The sequence below is a fragment of the Papio anubis genome, chromosome 5 (assembly GCF_008728515.1).
Source record: "Papio anubis isolate 15944 chromosome 5, Panubis1.0, whole genome shotgun sequence".
Lineage (NCBI taxonomy): Eukaryota > Metazoa > Chordata > Mammalia > Primates > Cercopithecidae > Papio > Papio anubis.
In genome coordinates, this window is record NC_044980.1 from 67146266 (window position 1) to 67166348 (window position 20083).

At 41.6% G+C, this 20083-nt stretch overlaps 1 long non-coding RNA gene across 3 annotated transcripts; it reads left to right on the forward strand.

Moving 5' to 3' along the window:
* Positions 1 to 563: 563 nt before the first annotated feature.
* LOC110743478 lies at positions 564 to 9796 on the forward strand. Of its 3 annotated transcripts, none has more exons than XR_004183738.1 (5): positions 564 to 632; positions 2815 to 2952; positions 5913 to 6016; positions 8590 to 8685; positions 9711 to 9796. It is a non-coding gene; the product is annotated as an uncharacterized LOC110743478 (long non-coding RNA). The 3 variants fall into 3 exon arrangements; XR_002522594.2 differs by lacking the exon at positions 564 to 632 and adding an exon at positions 1005 to 1189; XR_002522596.2 differs by lacking the exon at positions 564 to 632 and adding an exon at positions 1196 to 2048.
* Positions 9797 to 20083: the final 10287 nt, after the last annotated feature.

Genomic DNA, 20083 nt, shown 5'->3' on the forward strand with positions numbered 1-20083 from the left:
TTAGGAGCTCAGGGTTGAGCAGATTGAGTTGCCATTAGCCATCAAAGCAGGGAGGTCAATTAGACTCCAGAGGTCAGAGGACAGTACTTGACTAGAAATGCAAGATAGTTTTCAGCATGTATTTAAAACAGTGAGAGTGCATAATGTCACTGAATTGAATAACGTTAGAAAAGTTTAGGTAGTGCTACTCAAAATACCAACCACTGATCAACATCAGCACCACCTGGGAACTTGTTAGCTATGCAATTCTTGGGCCCACCTACACCTACTAAATCAGAAACACCTGGAGTGAGGCCCTGCGCCTTGTTGTAACAAGGCCTTCAGGTGTTTCTTTTGCTTACTAAATTTTGGGAACCACTGGTATAGAAATTAGGGAGATAGGAAGAATCTGATAAGGGTCAGCCAGGAAGGAAGAGGAAAGCCAGAGAATGGTGTATTAGAAACCAAGCCAGAAAAATGTTCCAAGCAGAGGGGAGTTGATCTGCTGTGTCACATGCTCCTGAAAACTGTCCGTTAAATTTACACATTGTCTACAGCCTGGAAGTCGTTGGTGTCACCTGTAGGTGAACTTTGGTCGAGTTGTTGGTGGACCAAGCCTGATGAGTGGAGATTGAGAGACAAGGGGTGGAGAGGTGAAATTAGAGACCACAAAAATAAGACTTGTTGGAGTTTTTGCCTCAAAGGTAAAGAAATCAATAAAAGCTAGAGAGATAAGAGGAGTTAAGAAAAAAGCTTTTTTTCCCCTCCCTGCCCCTTCCTCCCTTCCTCCCTCCCTTCCTTTATCCCTTCTTCTTTCTTGTTCTTTTCTATTTCTCCCTCCTCCCTCCCCCACCCCGACCCCCCTTTAAAAATAAAAAAAGAGCGCTACAACAGTGTATCTTCATGACGTTGGAGCTGATCCAGTGCAGACGGCAAAGGTGAGAGCTCAAGACAGAAGGGAAGGCGCACGAGAGCAACATCGCTGAGCTGGGTGGCTATAAATAGGAGTCGCCAGGTGACGGGCCGGCTCCACAGAGCATGCGTGGGCGTCTTCCACCTTAACAAGCCGGAAGGAGGATTAGGAGCGTTATAAGCAGGAGGCAGAGGGTGGTGGGTGCGTTCGACGCTGAGATGAGAGCCCACTGAGGGAGTTATACTCAGATTTCTTTTCTTTACTGGGTTGTTTAGGAAGCCAGGTCACCAACTGAGGGTGAGGATCATATGCAAGGACCACGGGGGAATAGAACGACTGCCAGGCAGCGGAAGGGCCCACTAAGGGCATTCGGTTTCGAGAGACTTAGCAAGCATCAAAGTAGTGATTTTTTGTTTTTCTCAAAGAAGCCTTTCAGAAAAAAACTGAATCTGGTGCACTGTATCTCTCTCTTTCTCTCTCTCTCTCTCTCTCACACACACACACACACACTCACTCACTCACTCACTCATATGTAGAAGAGGGAAGAAACATCAGAAAGCCACAGCGAAAAACCTATCCGAAGCAAACGTGGGCTCTGAATATCCATAGCATGGGAAGAAAGGAAAGCTTTTGGTTGAAAGCATGACCTGAAAGGTGACATTTGAGCATGTTCCCCAGATGGGCGTGAGATAGGAGAGAAAGGCAGGGGAGAGAGAGAGAGAGAGAGAGAGAGCCTCTCAGCTACACAATGGACTTGGGCAAGGGGTAGATCTCAGCATGTGTGGTTTGGGGAGTAAGGGATCAGTAAGAAGAAGGAGATGGAGACACAGCCAGAGGTAACCAAAGCCAGAGGTAAAGGAAGTCGAGAAGTAGAATGAGGCATGACTGAAGGAGACAAAGCACGGATGGGCTCTAGAGGAAGATGTTTCCACCTGAGCCCCAGTTCTCCAGTTCCCAGCTGTGTGTCCTTGGTCAGGTCACTCGGTTTTTGAGTCTCATTTCCCTCCTCTAAAATCACATCAGAGAGCATAGCATATACTAAGTGCTCAGAAAAAGCTATTAATACTATTTGAAGTAATAGAACGATAAGGGAACGAAGAAGAGTTAAAAATGAGAAGCTGAAGGGAAAAGAGGGCTAAAGAAGAGAATTATTAAGGTGAGGAGGAAACGTAAAATCGAAGAAAAAATGAAAAAAAAATGAGGAGAGAAAAAGAATTATGTGGACAGTGGGCCAGGTGTGGTGGCTCACGCCTGTAATCCCAGCAGTTTGGGAGGCCGAGGCAGGTGGATCATGAGATCAGGGGTTCGAGACCAGCCTGGCCAACATGGTGAAGCCCCGTCTCTACTAAAAACACAAAAATCAGCTGGACGTGGTGGCAGGCTCCTGTAATCACAGCTACTAGGGAAGCTGAGTTTGCAGTGAGCCGAGATGACGCCATTGCACTCCAGCCTGAGTTACAGGGCTGTGACTCTCTCGAAAAATAAATAAATAAAAACAATTATGTGGACAGTGAGACTGAGAAACATACAAATAGGAAAACAGAGAAAGAAAAGGAAGGTGCAAATGCAATACACAACTTTATAATCTCAAAATGAAAACCCAACCATATTTTTGATAAAACATGAAGGTTCTTAGAGCGTCATGACTTGCCAGAATGTTTTGACAATGTACAGATTTGAATCCCAGACTCAATGTAAATATCATTAGCAAAACATTGAATTTCAGGAAATTCCAGGCTTTTATTGATAGCTTTGGCATCCTAAGATGACCACATCAGGGTCCAATAAGTCACTTGATGGCACGTTTATAATGTTTTCTATTTTTAAAGGTCTTTTATGCCATTTCTTAGGCAATGATCAAAACACCCTGAGTGTAGGATGACGCCCATTCATATTAGCAAGGTTCTGTTCGTCCTTTTCAGATGAGGAGGCGTTTTGGAACATTCACCTCACCTGCGGTGCTCCAGAAAATCGGCCATGCCGTAGATGTCAAATTAGGAGGAATCTGAGGGGGCTGTGCAGGCTCTGTCTCTGAACTCCTTTCAGGACCAAATGGGCAGGTTTGTTCTCCTAATTGACGGAGGCTTAAGGGAGCCAGGATGAAGGTTTTTCCAACCTCAGCACTTTGCCTCCTGTGCTTATTACCATGACCTGTGTGCTGTTTACAAATTTTCGAAAGCTAGTAATAAGTATGCCAGAAATGTGGACATGCGGGAAAGGTGAGTTTCTGTGACCTTTCTGAACCTATCTGAACTTCATTTCCATTTCGAGCCCCATCGCCTTTCCCAGGATTGCAGCTAAGTCCCAGTTGATGACGTAGTTCTAAGGTGTTGGGGAGGGGAGAAATGAGTCTAAGTCCTGCCTGCCTTCTTTACCGGCTGACATTCCGAGATGTATATTGTTCCATCCAAACTTCTGACATCCGAGCAAACAGCCTAGGGCCCAGAACCCCCCTGAGATTCTCAGACTTGACTGGGACCTGCCCAGTGGTGGGGAAGGCCTCGCCACGGTGACCCACTGGACTGCCATCTCCCTTCCCTTCTGACTGTCCTTTCTCTCAGTTGGGATAACTTTCCCTAGTCCAGGGTAAGGGATGGTGTCAGAGGGAAGGGAAAATAATTCTAATTACATAGTTATCCAAATATTTTGTTTGTCTTAGGCCTAGGCTTCTGAACGGGAGATGCCAAGCGTTTGATTCTCTTGTCATCCATGCCTGGGCAGCAGCATTCCTTCCTGGGGGTGATAGAGACAAAATTCCCAGGTGTTCACATTGTTGCTGAGGTAGGGGTGAGTGTGGGGGAGCAGAGAGCAATGACCCCAGGTTGCTATCTCACGGTTGCCCAGCTACATGGGCATGGATGCCTCATTCTAAAATTACTTCTGAACGGTGAAACCAACACAATGCTCAGCAGGCTGTGACGCTGGCTCTGGGATGCCTGCCCATGGATGGTGAAGGGCCCGGGTGCCCTGTAGGACAGTAGGATGGTCCTGATAACAGTCATTTGAGGCAAGAGCCCCAAGCAAAGAGTGGAACATATTCTCGCATGAATTCTGGAATCCTGCTCAGAGCACATTTTCCAGTCCTGGGGAAACTTGTTTTTAAGTTTCCATGTGATAGAGTCTACCTGGGAGGCCCCATCTCACTTGGCACCATCTCACACCAAAGAGGCCTCACTTGAAAATCTCATTTTTCTTACAACAGATGCTGGGTTTCAGTCCAGATGCCTTAGACATGTTTTAGTGTATATGCAGTGCTAGGCTGGGATGGAAATAGAGCCAAAAAATGGTGGGAGAGTGTATGAAAGCCTCCCCCTTCTCCTGCCTGGCTCTTTGAACATATTTGTTTTCTCCAAGAAAATTGGCTGGAGGTAGCAAAGGCTACAAAAGTTGAGCCTGTAAGGAGCTAAGGCTAGCAATCTGGACTAATGATAGTTTCCCAGTGGAAAATACTCCTGGGGATCTTAGCAGGACTCTTCCATCTCTGGGGCAGCGGACAGCTTTGTTTGGAATAGCAGCTTTCAAACTTTAATTAGCACAACAATCAGGAAGTTTATCAATAATGCAGATTTTCAAGCCTCCCCCTCAAGATAGTCTGGTTCCTTGTATCTGGATTGGGGTCCAAGAATTAGCATGTTTAGTAAGCACCCCAATGTGATTCTGATACAAATGTTCCCAGATCACAAGCTGAGAAGCACAGTAGTGGGACCTCTTTGGTGGCTCTTCTTGAGGCCAGCTATAAAGACGCCTGAGTTTCTATGAAGCCACCTGGCTATTCCCCTCCTGTAGCTAATCCCTAAGCCCCAGAACTCACCTATTCTCTACAGCCAGGTGGATCCACACGCCTCTTGTGCCTGCCCACCTGTTTTCCATTAACAGTGAACTAGCACTTGGGCAATTGTGAATAACATTGAGTCCACAAGACATCTCAAAACAGGTATCTAGAAGCCAATGTAAATAAACAATGGAAAAGAAACTTTTGGGCTTGCTTTTGCAACTCTGAAGCACTTAATTGTCAGTCCCACACAGTTTAAGACTTGCTTATATACTGCCTGGTCTGTTTGTTTGTTCTTGTGTGTCTTCTTCATCTTCCAAATGTAAGTTCTTGGGAAGAAACCTCAAACTTTTATTTTCCCTACAGCATCTACTATGAAATTGGTATTCAAGATAGGATGAGAGTTTCTGACTTATAATCAGGTTACTTGCAAAGGCTGATTTTTCAGCCAGTTATTTGGATTTTGTTTCTCATTAGGATAAGGTTGTAAAGGGTAGTTATGTTCCCATACCAGCCCCCAAATGTCTATTTAATTGGCAATATAGCTGAGTAGTACTACAAGACCTAAAATCATCTACAACAGTGCTTTTATGGGGAAATGCATTGCAAATTCCAACTGATGATGCCAGGAGCTCAGTTTTCTGGCGTTGGTTCCAGGACAGGCCTTGACCCATGTGCAGTTACAACTATCCTCCTGCCTCTACACACACACATACATATATTAGACTGGCTGTCTTGAGGTGCATGTTCCAAAGTTGGGGAAGGGGTGGCACGAGTTCCTGTTGGGAGACTGGATGGGGATACAGGGCAAGGTGTGCTCCTGCCAGAGTCATAACAATATCTGGAAGAAAGCACATTCCAAGGATATACGTGGGGCAGTGGTACTGGTGGGAGACTGGAGGGGTCCAGAGGGCACCGACTCCCTTGGCTGCAGTTGCAGAGGCCAGCTGGGGCTGTCTTGGCAGTCACAGCAGTGGCAGCGCAAGCTGTAATGGCCACATTGGCTGGGGTCCCATCATAAGCCTGAAGATATGTTTTGGGGTAGTGACATTTTAGTTATTTATTGCTATGGGTAACAAACCATTCTAAAATGTAGTGGCTTAAAAAAGCAACCATTTTATTTGCTAATGATTGTGTAAGTGGGCTTGCCAGTGGCCATCGTGTGACTGCAATCGACTGGTGGAGAGTTTGAGGGTCTGTACTTTCATGGAATGCCAGGACTACTGGGTTCTCTCTCTCTTCATGTAGTCGTGGAACTTCTCTATGTGGCCTCTCCAGTGGAGTAGCCAGACCTCTTACATGGCAACTCAAGGATCCGAGAAGCAAAAATAAACTTCTAGGACTCCGTAAAGGTAGGTTGACCACTGGCACAGTTTCACTTCTGGTTTAAGTAGTCCCAGGACAGCCCAGATTCACGGGAAGGGGCTTCACAAAAGCATGAATTCCAGGAGGCATGGTCCAGTAGGGGCCACCAAGCTAACACACACCGCATTTGGTGTTCTGTGAGAGGCCCTGAGGCCAAGAGTATTTAATACCTCAGGAGGCCAGCAGTATTTCCATTACAACCACCATAACCAGATTGCTAACATTCCTAGAAAAAGCCTCTAAATAATGTTTTCACTTCTCACATCTTTTCTAAAAGTAAGTCATCTTTCTGCAGAATCCATCCTGTCACTTTTGCCTTCACGTTTTCTCAATCCATTTTTTTCATCAACACAGCTACCTACTTTACATAGGCAGAGTTTTCAGTCATAATGTCACAATACCTTGGTAAATTACAGTGGATTTTGAGGTGTGTCAGGATAACAGCACATAAATCCCTAAAGTTTGCAAACAGTTTATTCTTAAAAAGCCAGCTAATGTAGGTACAAGGTTAGCCCTATGATAATATTCCTCTTTGATTTATGTATCTACTTGAGGAGTAGAGAGAGGGGTGGAGTTGGTGCTAGTGCTTTGGAAATGGGTGTGTAACCCTGGTATGGCAGAGGCAGACCTGGCTGCTTCCCCAATCTCCTCTTCCCTCTAGCAAAACTTCTATTTTGTGGTGGCAATGTGCCCCGCCTCCTCTCCAACTAAGTATGGCAATATGACTAAGTTCTGGCTAACGAAATAGAACGGGAAATAATGTCTGAGACTTCTAGAAAGGTTACTTAAAGGAAGCAGACTTAACTGGGAAGGGAGCCTTGCGGCTTGCTTTGGATTTCTTCCTCCTGTTGCCTGTACTATGGATGTAATGATTGGTTCACCAGCAGCCATTTGGGACCACAAAGTGACTTTAGGTTAGAAACCAGACTCCAGGATGGTAGGTATAGAGATAGATGGGTTAGTAATGACCATGGAGCTTTGTTCCAACCCTGGACTCTAGAAATACAGAGATAGAGATCAAGATCAAGGTAGACATAGAGAGGTTCTTTTTGTTTAAGCCATTATTTTGGATTTCCTGTTATAATTAACCCTATCTTCTGTACTTGGTCATACCCATGAGGATATATAGCCTGTGGTGAATTCCATTGCTATGAATATTGCACCAGAAAAAAATGGGTAGGAACCAATGGTCAAGGCTGTGGAGAATTTTCACTGGGACTATCTCTCAATCTCTGTGTTCATCAGGCCTCTTGCCACTCCTTAATGGATTGAGGAAGTATTGTTCTGCTTGGGCTATGATGCCCTTCTCCATCTCAAGGGCTTCCCATTCCTTTCCTAAAGATCTTTATCATCTGCACTCTTTCATTTGTGTGTGTGTGTATCCGCATTGACTAGCATAGCACCTGACACAGTGTAACTTTAATAAGCAGTTGTTAAATGAATGAACAAACTTCTGATCTTCCCTGTGCCTATGCACAGAATCTAGAATGCCTCTTCCCTGTCTTGTTTACTACCACATTTCTATTTTGGCTGTATAGCTTGTGTTCATCAAGCCCAGGGCTGAGCCAGATAAGCTTGGTAACCAAACTCCCATTAGTACCCATGAGCAATACTTGCCAAGTGGATGGTGTGTTTGTTTCATGTTTAAGACATTGCTTTACTTGGGTTCTGTAAGAGGAAGGAACAGAGTCCCAGTAGAAGAGGAGGGATCATTCATTGCAAACCAGTCACTTTCCTAATAAAAGCAGAGATGAGTACGTGATTTTAGTCAGGACAGGGATGGGGGAATAAGGAATAGAAGTGACTGAAGAGATGACTACTCAGGGGAAGGGAAGAGGCATCTCTCAGCCTTGCCGTTGAGGAGACAAGGGCATGGGGAGGTAGTTCCCATAAAGCAGGAAATCAAATGGCAGTGTCTGTATGGAGGTTTAAGCTGAAAAGCAAGAAAACTTGGGTACCATGGGATGTAGGGCCCACCTACGTAGGCATCTCTCATGGGGCCATTCACCTGGTATTTTCCACATAACTTCATTGTAGTAGCCAACTGGGTTCTCAACCTTGGTATCACTTTATATTTATTCCTATAGATTTTTTCTTTTTTTTCTTGTTTATAATTAAACCATTTTATTTCAATTATTTGAATTATGAAGGTGCATATTTAACATAATCCAAATAATAAAACTGACAGTCCCTTACCTCTGTGTTAATTTTTAACTGAAGACTTTATGAAGATGATAAAAGGGCTTGATGAGAATGATTAGGCCCATACTCTGAAGTAAGAGCCAATGTAATTTTCAAATATTAACTGCATGCAATTAATAAAAAGGTATACCCTAAGCTTTATAGCATTCCTGATTCCCTTCTCACAGAGGCCCCAGAGACAGCCTTTAACTTGCGGGGCTAAGGGAGCCATCTCTCTTTTGGTCTGGTCTAGAGCCTCTTGGATGTTCCATGGTAATCTTGCCTCAAACACTGTTATCCATGTTTAGGTGTCTGCTTCTTGCTTCGATGTCTTCATTATTAAATTTTACTTTTTGTCTTATAATTTGTCCAAATGCAGGTTTTGAAGATGATGTCTTTATGAATTGAGTTCTATGGAAGATCCCGCTTTCCTCTAATATCTTCTGCAAAATATTGGCTGTCACTCTAGGATAAGGTAGCTCTGTTTCCCTAACTTGAAGGCTTTATGATTATCTTTGCAAAAATCAGCATCCTCTGTCCTGGTACCATTTGCAAGCTCATAGGAGGAGTCCTTTAAATAGTCATTGGTTGGAAAGAGGTTCTTTCTGATTGAACTTTAAAACAAAAAAGGAGAAATGCATTCCTGGGATCCAACCTGGTGGGCAAAGGTGTAAAAAACATGAGCAGACTTTTAACCCACCCATAAGGAAGATCTCCATGGAGTGCTAAAACCGGGAAAGTGTGTGTGTGTGTGTGTGTGTGTGTGGTGTGTGTTTTGTGTATGTTATAATGGTTGTTCCATTTTAGCTTGCAATAGCCACTACTGCTCCTTATACCACATCATGTATGATATTAATATTTTCTATAGGTCCTTGCTTTGTTTATATTTATGACTAAATATGGTTTGGCTGGTAGTGCATAATTCTCTAATGTCCATCCTTGGGTGTGCTTATCTCAAGTCTTAAGTTTTTAGAAATATAGCTCCCTGCTAATTTATTATATAGCACAGAGCTCCATGTAAACATGGTGTTAATTTTGATGATGATAATTTATCAAAAACTTTAGAGAATGATACTGAGATGCCTTTGAACAAGGCTGAGGTTTTGGTATAGCTCCACTGCTGGAGTGTCTTCCTTCAAAAGATGTAGGCATTTTAAAACCAGATGGAAGCACAGTATAAAAAGCATTTGGTCACACTTTCCAAGGCATTAACTGAACTAAAAAAAAAAAAGCATAAACATCTCACACAGATTGGCAATGCTGCTGCCGATGACAATGATCTCAACCTTTTACTTTAAGGAATCTAAAACGTTTTTGGAAATAAACATATCTGGACTAGAAGCCAACCGTGTAAATAAGAACTAGCCTCTATTGCTCCTGTCTGAAAAGAAATCTGAAGGGGTTGGTTGAGATTTGTTGTGCTTGTCTTAAATAAGTTGAATATCCTCAGCCTTTCCCTTCTCTTACCTTTATTGTTTATTTGATTTTTTTTTTCCATAGGAATCTGCATCATTGCTCAAACATGGGCAAGAAAACAGCCTTCAGGTCTAAACATATTTACTTCTCAGAGCTTGTATTACAGTCAGAGATGGAAAATGAATGCCAAACATAAATTCCTGCATGCAAAATGCTTCCCCATCTACATGGGCTTGACAATGACCAAGTCTGGGACTCAGGATGGTGGAGGCTCATTTAGGCTGTAACCTCCATGAGGCTGCACCGGTTATGCTTTGAACTTTGACTGTAACCCACAAAGTGATGCTTTGTGCCTTGTTGAGTTTTGGAAATCTTTCAAAGTTACCATAAAATATTTAAGACACAAATAGAAAACTCTCAACTATTCCTACACATCATTAGTGTGAGATTGTGGAATCTTTTTCGCAGTGTTGACACTGTCCATTTTTCCGTGTACTTAAAAATGTTTATTTTTAGTTTCTTTTCAGTCTGCTTTCCAAAGATTACCTGGCTTTCAAATATCATTTTCTCCAGGGAGTCTTTACTTTTGCAAACACTCTGAATAAACATTCCGTGGTAATTAAGGCTGTCAGAGGAAAAAAACAATACTTGTAGTGTCTCATCATCCTCACCAAGTTGTCACCTTCTTGAGGAAACCAGTCTCAAAGTGACCCACTACATATTTTAGTATGTTGACTTTTTGAAGGAACTAGGATATTCATCATTTAATTATCCCCAGGGACCACTGTTTGACAAAACATTTTTAAAAGGAAAATTGGTGTTTTCAGGGTCAATTCTGCAATCTTAAACATTATTTAGTCAGCATCAAATACCCTTTAGAGATGAAAGGTGACCTCATCAGCAGCACACTGAGATTTAAGCTCAGCATATTTTTCCAGAAAATATGGATCTTGCTCTTGGCTTTCTCACAGTGATCTAATTTTCATGGCTATGTTAAAAGAAAATACACAATAAAAGGATTTGAAGAGCTCTGTTTCATGTTGGAAAAGCACTGTAATTTATGGTCATGTACTTAATCAAAATGCTTTATCTTAGTGTTAGGAACTCTAAGTTTCATTTCAAAGGGATATCTGAAGATCACCACCACATGGAAAAACCAGGATTATCTGGGTAAATTCCAGACATGTTCTTCTGCTGGAAGAAATCACAGCACAACTGCTTTCTAATGTTTGTCCTGGTGGATAAGGCCGAAGGCCATGTTCCAGAATATTGAATTCTAGAGCAGTGGTTCTGAAACTTGAGGATGCTTCAAAATCACCTGTAGGAGGGGGGAGGTTATTAAAACACAGATTGCTGAGCTACCCTTGGAGTTTCTGATTCAGTAGATTTTGAATTCTTCCTGAGAATTGAATTTCTGCTAATGCTGTTGGCTCAGGGACCACACTTTGAGAACCACTGGCCTAAAGTTTGGGCAGAAGATGTTCATCAGTGGTTCAAATAAAACAGACTGGGAGGTATCAGAACATAGAATTAAATATATCAAGGGAATGAGGGGATACAAATTGAGGCAGGGAGGTCAGGCTTATGGTGAGATTGAACAGAAAACCTGAAAAGAAGCAAACAAGAAGTTGGCACTGGAATATCACGTCTGCCAAAGCACCTCAGTCCAGTGATGAGAGAATACAGAGGTAAGAAATTCTCCACAGGCCAGATGGATATTTAGCATTAAGACAGCAGCTGTCAAGGTTCAGTTCACTCAGCTGGGGTTTAGGGATGGCTCCAAACTTGTAGGGACAACTGATAAGAGTATTGCAGGACCCTAGTCTTCAAAAGGACTTGGAAAAACCAAGAAGATTGCAACAGGTATTCAATGTATTGGTTAAGGTAACTCTTGCTGCTGTAACAGATGCAAGAGAACCCCCAAGTCACAGTGACTCAACTCAGAGTTAATCTCTTGCTCACATACATTTCAAACCAAGTATTCTTGATTAATAAGCACCTCTTTTTAAGGGGTGACTCAGTTACCCAGTGACCCAGGCTCCTTTCATCTTGTGGCTCTCCCATCATCAAGTGTAGCTTACGAGAGGAAAGCCTGGAGGATCACATGTAGGAGGTTTTTAATGGACCAGGGCTGGACGGGACCCTTACCACTTCTGCCTAAAATCCACTGGTCAGGAATTGACCACATGGCCACATTAACTCAGCAAATCTACCTTTGTCCACCGGCTAAGTGTCCAGGAGGAAGAAGAAACAGGTTTGCTGGCCAGCTAGCCTGTCTCTGCCATATTCAGATAAGAGGAGTAAGGCAGAATTATAGGTATTAAAATTGAATCACAAGAGGAAGTTTTGCCCACCAACAAGTGATGCACTGGATGCGCTAGCTGGGGATGTTAGCTCATCATTGCATGGATCCTGTAGGTAGGGAGCAAAGAGGGTTGCAAGGCTGCAAGACAAGGACTAGACATGGATTAACAGCTTTTCCTGAATATGGTTGAGGGAAGTTTGCATTCTTTCTCTGAAAACCTCTCATCTAAAAAGAACACATCGAGGAACTCAATAATGTCCTACAGCTATAAAAGAAGATAAGTGTTTTCTCCATCTTACATCTTTTAAATGAATCCATCCAAAATATCCTGGATAAAGTTCATGTTACTAGTACAGGTACACTTTTCTTGCTTTGAATGTATTTTTAAAATTGTATTGTTGGAAATGTTAATTGATAAACATTACTGCCAGTTTTCCTCTCTCTAACACATTTAGAGAAGTTCTTCATGATAACACAATTACATGTGAAAGGTTTTCAACAAACGAAAAGACTGAAGACTATTCACTCTGGGGAAAATGAAGACAGAGTAAGAATATAATCACACACAAAAAAAATAGGGAAGTATCTTAGTGTCCCAATTCCCCTTTTCACCACTGCTCAGGAGAAATAGCCCACTCCCTACTTCAATTTGCCTTGAAAAACAATATAAAATCTGGCAGTCTGATCTCAAAAAGCATGCAAACCACAGAATGGTTCTAAAAAGTTTTAAAAGGCTCAATCCTTTCAAAAAAGTAATCTTGCCATTTTGAAATAATTAGGGATGATTCCATGCCATGCCTGCTATGGGGTGATAGTGTGATCCACAGGCCAGGTAAGTGGGGTTAGCAGGGTCATGCTTGAATCCATGGTGATGTCATAGCAATCTTACTGATTGCCCATGAACTTTTGTTGCTTTTCTTTTTAATTTTTAGTCATTGGTTACTTATTAGTTGCAGCTGTTTTTGCTTGGGGATGGAGTAATAATTGGTTTAAAGCACTAATTTATATCATTGTGCAAAAATCTTACATAAAAACATCTTTATAAAATCATAGTGTGTTTTTGATCTTATGCTCCCTAAACACAAGGAATATCCTTAATGGCAATTAATTCAGATCTCATCATTTTGGATAAGCAGTCTTCTGCAACACAGTCTGCCATCCATATCTGTAGCCTCTGCATCCACAGGTTCAACCACAGATCAAAAATATTTTTTAAAAATAGGCCAGGTGCAAGGGCTCAAGCCTGTAATCCCAGCACTTTGGGAGGCTGAGGCAGGGTGGATCACCGTAGGTCAGGAGTTCAAGACCAGCCTGGCCAACATGGCAAAACCCTGTCTCTATTAGTACAAAAATAAGCTGGGCATGGTGTTGCATGCCTGTAATCCCAGCTACTTGGGAGGCTGGGGCAGGAGAATCACTCAAACCCAGGAGGTGGAGGTTGGAGTGAGCCGAGATCATGCCACTGCACTCCGGCCTGGGCAACAGAGCAAGATTCTGTCTTAAAAAAATAAAAATTAAAAATACAAGTAAAGGCAGCTATTTGTGTAGCTTTTGCGTTGTATTAGGTATTATATGTAATCTAGAGATGATTTAAAGCATATGGGAAAAGGTGCATAGGTGATATGCCCATCATATACCATTTTATATAAGGGACTTGAGCATCCTCAGATTTTGGTATCTGCATGGGCATCGTGGAACCAGTCCTCTGAAGATATCGAGGGACAATTGTACTTAAAAGTGAATATGTGAGAAAATAACCCTTCAGATTCTTTAAAGGAAGGAATGGAGATGGCTCTTACACATCTTAACTATTCACATGAAGAAGTAAGTATGTGCTGGAGGAGAGAGGGATTTATATCTGGCCGGGATGGTGCTATCAACCCCAGCTACACTTGAAAATCATCTAGGGAACTTGTGAAAAAGACCACTCCCTGGGGTTCCTCCAGCCAATTAAACCTGAATCTCTGGGATGGACTCAGCATTAGTATATTTTTAAAGCTCAGAGAACCACTGGCCTGGAAGATTCTCACTCACCTCCCTTTGTTTACATGACCTATGACTGAAAGTGGAAGTGGGGGAAATGCCCGAAATGGGCAAGGAGAGCACTCTGGGAGATGGGAAAGTGCTCTTGCCTTCTTCTAGTCCTACAAACAGAAGGGCCTCAACTTAATCTGACCCGTACGCAGTCCTACCAACTGGTTTGGGCCTCCCATCATCTCTTGTTTTGTCATGAGGATCTCAAGGTTCTCAGATGCCAAGAATCAAGAGTCCAATTGTATTATGTGCATCCAAGCCTGCTGTAGTCATGGGTCATGGCCTGTTTCCTCTCAGTATGGTTATGAAGCTGAGATAGCTGGCTCCAGATCCAGAGTTTTTTGCTGACCGTATACTCAGTGGCATTCATCCATTTATTTACTCTACAAATACATTCACTTGCCTATTCTAGGTACAGGCAACTTATTTGGCACCTGGTTTAATGTGTGTAGTGAAGTAACCAGGTTCAAGGCCTCACACTGAAGCCCTGTGGTTACGATGCCACCTTACTCCTGAGCGTTGGTGATTGTTGCCATTGTCAGAGGCTGGCTCCTGGGGTGCAGCCTGCTGATGGGTAGTGACAAGCTCCCCAACACATCCATGCTCAAGCAGTGGAGGTTGCTAGTGACCAATACCCTGTATCAGGTTAATACCAACCAGTGCCACCTAGGGATTAGAATCTTTACAAGTTAAAATAACAGCTAGAAAGGTCCTCTTTGATGCTAACCCTTTCTTCTGGGCCATGATTTCAAAGGAAAGACATGATTTGGCATAATGTTTTGTAATTGAGTCGCTGTTGGACCATGCAGAGTGGCTTTCTCCAGGCAACTATTAACCATTTCTGTTGCTAAAGAGGTCTCCATCTGACAGACACAAAAATAAATGAGGCTACATTTTGTAGCCTCTCAGAAGAACAATTCAAAATACTACCTTAGAGTGTGCCATAGGTAGATTATTTTATGCCCACAGGTAATACCTGCCTTTAAAAGTTTCTGGACCAAAGTTGCCTCACCTTTGTGGGAAATTTCCAGCTTTAATAGCTATTCAGGTAATTATTTACTCACAGTAAATTCTGCCCATATATATATATGAGATTTTTAGCCTAGAACCTAGGAAAGGTAGGGTAGTCCTACTTTCCAGATAAATGTTTATCTCATGTTTTAATCTGTTATTGCTACCATAACAGAATGCCACAGATTGGGTAGCTTAGGAAGAACGGAAATTTATTTCTCAAAGTTCTGGAGTCTGGGAAGTCTAAGACCAAGTCACTGGCATCTTGTGTGGACCTTCTTGCTGTGTCTTCACATAGCATAAGATACAAGGGCAAGAGGGAGTGAACACCTTTCTTCAAGTACTTTTATAAGGGCACCTAATCCCATTCACTAGGGAGGAGCCCTCATGACCTCATCACCTCTTAAAGGCTTCACCTCTTAACATTATAACATTGGCAATACCTGAATTTTGGAGGGAATGCATTCAAACCATACCATCTCATGATAAAATTTCAGTGTTGATACCTGCCATCAGAGCTTTGCTTTCAAACCACATAGACTTGGGCTCCCACTTCTGCCTAGCAATCAACACAAACAACTAATTCTCAAGAGTGAGCATCTCTGAGTCATGCTAACCACCATTTCTCGAGGCCCTTTGAGGTCTCTCTGTATGTCAAGATAAATCACCAGGAAGTTATGGGTCTAAACTCCCAAAGAAATATCTTCAAAGTTATGATTTAATAAACAGCTTGCTCTCAGTGTTTATTGCAGGTCAGTGTAAGAAATGGCTGCATGAAAATCATTTCTACATCTTTGTAAGCCACTTTTTAGTCTATATTGTCATTTATGTAAAAACCCAACGAAAACCTCCCTCAAAGAATTTATTGTCAGGAAAAAAACAAGTCACTACCAAAGAACTTATTAAGCTTCTCTTATCAGACACTGAAAATCATAAGGCTAAACATATTTCCCCTTTTCCTCCGACTGCTATGAGGCTTAGGGTTTAATTTCATGCTCAGTTACAGCAATTTTATTTAACCTAGGTCTCTGATGTATTTATCATCTCTCTCTTCTAATGTCTAGCTTTTAGTCCATTTTGATCCTTATTTTATGGTTCTAATGCACCTGTCTTCTTTCAGAATGTGTTACTTTTGGAAGTGTGCTGAGGCATCCAAGCCTCACTACTTCATGTTCTGACTCTTAGTCTCAGAGAGCTCTCATCTCACCAAAGGAAGATCCCAAAGGAACAAGATGCAAATCGTGTTCATTTTGACAAGGTTTGGAATGTCCCATGTGGGTCTGGGCCCAAGAAGCAGGCTGAGGTGGGGGGAGTGCCAAGCATCTTGGGAAAATCTTTGTCTGAATAGGGAGGGTAGGAAACTGAATGGACCAAGGTGGTAAAAGATGGGAATCCTGAAGACAAATGGGTATTCAGGTGTCTGTTAAAAGCATCAGCTCTGACTTAGACCTATGTGCAGTCTACATATTCCATCTTATAAAAATGACATTTGCTGGAAAGTTCATATATTGCAAAGTCATTAAAGCTGTACTTATTGGCACATTGTTTTTTATTTCCTGCTCATTAACAAATCAAAAGTAAGAGGCAGAGCTGTGGATAGTTCTGCTAGAATGTGCTGCCAGGTCCATTGGTTTTGAATAGTCCTAAATAATCTTCTGAATTGGGGCCAAGTGGGTAAGTATCCTAGCCCATCTCTGTTTTAATAACATGCAACCCTTTCTACAGGTATGTTGATGGCTACAGGTGTGTGATATTACTGATCGGCAAGATGATGCCTCTAGATTTTCCATACCTGAACTACTCACAGATAGGATGGAGGGGAAAGAAGGAAGAACAATCTGAAAGGCACTTGCAAAACCTTGGGAATCAAAGCAAGGCAGTAGGCAAGCCTTTACCCTGGACTAAAGGCAGACGTTTGCAAGTGGGGGGTTTAATCTGAAAGGAAGGCTGAACTTGATGAGAGGTGGATAGTGCATGGGAGCAGAGAATGGCAAGATCTTTGGAAACCCAAAGCAGAGGTTGGGGACTGGGGGGCCTGCTGACAAAAGGTTGAAACAGAGAAGAGATAATTGCCAAAGGAAAGGAGATGCTGAATGCAGACATTTCTTTAAAAAAAAAAAATAAACAAAGATCAATACACATGACCCAGGCAGGTGAAACCAAAAGAAGGATCTCCAAAAGAATGAGCAGGTAGATGTAGATTCTGGGGCAGCTGTTAAAACGGAATCAGTCAAGTTCATCTTGCCAAGTTGTAAAACTACTTGAACTGTGTGGGTTCTGGCCTGAATACAAGGTTTCTGTATAGACACAAGAGGACCTTCAGGTTGAAAGAAAACAAAATTATAAGTGGAGATCAGGTACATTTTTAGACATCAAATGGTTCCTACAAAATGGCATTTTGATTAGTTAGGTATAAATGAATCAAACACATGAAAAAAAATTTCTCTTGAAGCATGTAGACATTTTTAAAGAACTTCTGTAAAGCTGTTGTGTAAAAAGTTTCTGTAAAACAAAGGAAATTATCAACAAAATAAAAAGGCAGTCTGTGATTTGGGAGAAAATATTTGTGAAGCATATAGCTTGTAAGAGGTTAATATCCAAAATATGTAAGAAACTTACACAGCTCAACAGCAAGAAAAAAACCCCAAATAACCCTATTTTTAAACATGAGCCAAGGACCTGAATAGATCTTTCTCCGAAGAAGGCATAAAAATGGCCAAAAGGTATGTGAAAAGGTGCTCAGCATCACTACTTGTCAGAGAAATACAAATCGAAACTGCAGTGAGATATCTCACATCTGTAAGGATGGCTTTATCAAAAACACAAGAAATAGCAAGTGTTAAGGATGCGGAGAGAAGGGAACCCTAGTACACTGTTGGTGGAGATGTAGGTTGGCATAGCTGTTGTGGCAAATAGTATGGAGGTTCCTAAAAAAAATTAATAGAACTACAATATGACACAGCAATTCCTTTGGGTATATACCCAAAGGAAATGAAATCACCACCAAATAAAGATATCTGCACTCCCATGTTCACTGCAGCACTATTCACAATAGCCCAGAGATGGAAGCAACCTCAGTGTCCATCGATGGATGAATGGATAAAAGAAATTCTGGTGTGTGTGTGTGTGTGTGTGAGAGAGAGAGAGAGAATATTTTTCAGCTTTTAAAAAGGAGATCTTGCCATGTGTAACAACATGGATGAAACTACAGGACATTATGCTAAGTGAAATAAGCTAGACACAGAACGAAAAATACTGTATGATGTCACTTATATATGGAATCTTAAGCCACTAAAGGCATAGAAACAAAGAGTGAAACAGGAGTTACCAGGGGTGAGGGGAAATGGGAACATGTAGATCAAAATGTGCAAAGTGGCAGTTATGAAAGATAAATGAATCTAGAGACTTAATGTACAGTATGAAGGTTACAGTTAATGATGTTTTAGTCTGGGAATTTGCCAAGAGAGTAGATTTTTGGTATTTAACCACAAATAAAAACAGAAAAAAGAAAGACAACTATATGAGATGATGGGTGTGTTGATTTGCTTGACTGTAGTAATCACTACAGTCTTATAAGTATACTTACAAGTATATCAAAACACATTGTACACCTTAAATATATATGTTGAATACTTTTACAAATGAAGTGAAAGTGCTCACATTAATACATTTGGAAATCTGATAAACGGATGAGGTGGAAAACAGAGTTTGAGATGTTCTGCTCAACCCAAATGACTAGTGGGATCTCACTGTCCTCCCTTGTTATTTTCACAGTAGGATTTCTATCCTATCTCTGTGTCCATGTTTTGGTGTCTCCTCTTAACTAAATGACTCCAACATCAGTCTGAAAAGTTTCCCAAAACCCTTCATTATAGGTGTCTACTAAAAAATACTATTTCTTAATCTGAGATTAGAACAAGAGCATTGCCTTAATCTGTGCTGACTTAATATCTAACTCAGAATCTGTAGCTTTCCTTGTATCTCTTGGAAACAGTACCTTTGATAAACTGCTCTTGTCCCATCCTTCTGTGACATATTACGTGAATGGCTTTGAGTCATGCTTCTGATGGCAGAGACAGACATGCCCAGGAAACTGAGGCAGACGCCGTGTGAAATTTCTGGTCCTGGTGATTTGGGCAGAACTGGGGACTTTAAACACCAAGTACTCCTTTTGTTACTGTACAAGTATAAGTAAGTGTTGTACAAGTAGGTATTGAAAACACTTCACCAAAGGTTCTTAGACAAGTGCCATCCAATAGAAATATGAATCACAAATGTGAGCTACATTTTCTACTAGCAAGTGAAATGAATTTGAGTAGTATATTTTAACATAATATGCCAAATATTACCATTTCAACATTGAAGCAATATTAAACATTTATCCTGAGATTTTGCATTTTTAAGTTGGTACTAAATATTTGAAATCCTGTGTATATTTTACAGTTAGAGCCCCACATTTCAACTTCCCATTATCCACATATTGAACAGTCTAGCCCTGGACCTAGATTTTTAACACTGGCCTTGAGGTTGCATCATTGATGATGAGAGAAAGAATAAGATGTTGAATTGAAGAGAATGATGAAACTGGGGGAAGAGGAATCCATCTCTTTAAAAGGTGTGTTACTCAGAGTGAAATCTATGAACCTCATATGTCAAAATCATCCAAGAGGTGTATTAAAAATGCAGAATTCTGGGTTTGATCCTACCTCTACCTAATTATAACCCCCAAGGTTAGGACTTAGGAATCTGAGTTTTCTGGAATAATTCTCTTGCACACTTACCACTCTGATGTCTAGAAGAGAAATCATGAACATAGGCCATTTGCTATTCACAGAGTAGCTGTATTTTCTTCATCCTTAATGGGTTTTTAAATGTTTGAGTTGCTGTTTTAAAATCAGGATCACATACACGCACTTTAAAATAAGCTCGAAAAAGTCTGAAAATCTATAAAGCTACTGCCTGCATTTCCACATGGCAACAATGGGCTAGGGGTGAACAGTTGGGCATTCTCTAGATAGGACAAGAGCTGACCAGTTTGTGATGGGCCCAACCTGGCCCACTTAACTCCTCCATATTACATGCTAGCTGCCATAGACTTTCAAATATT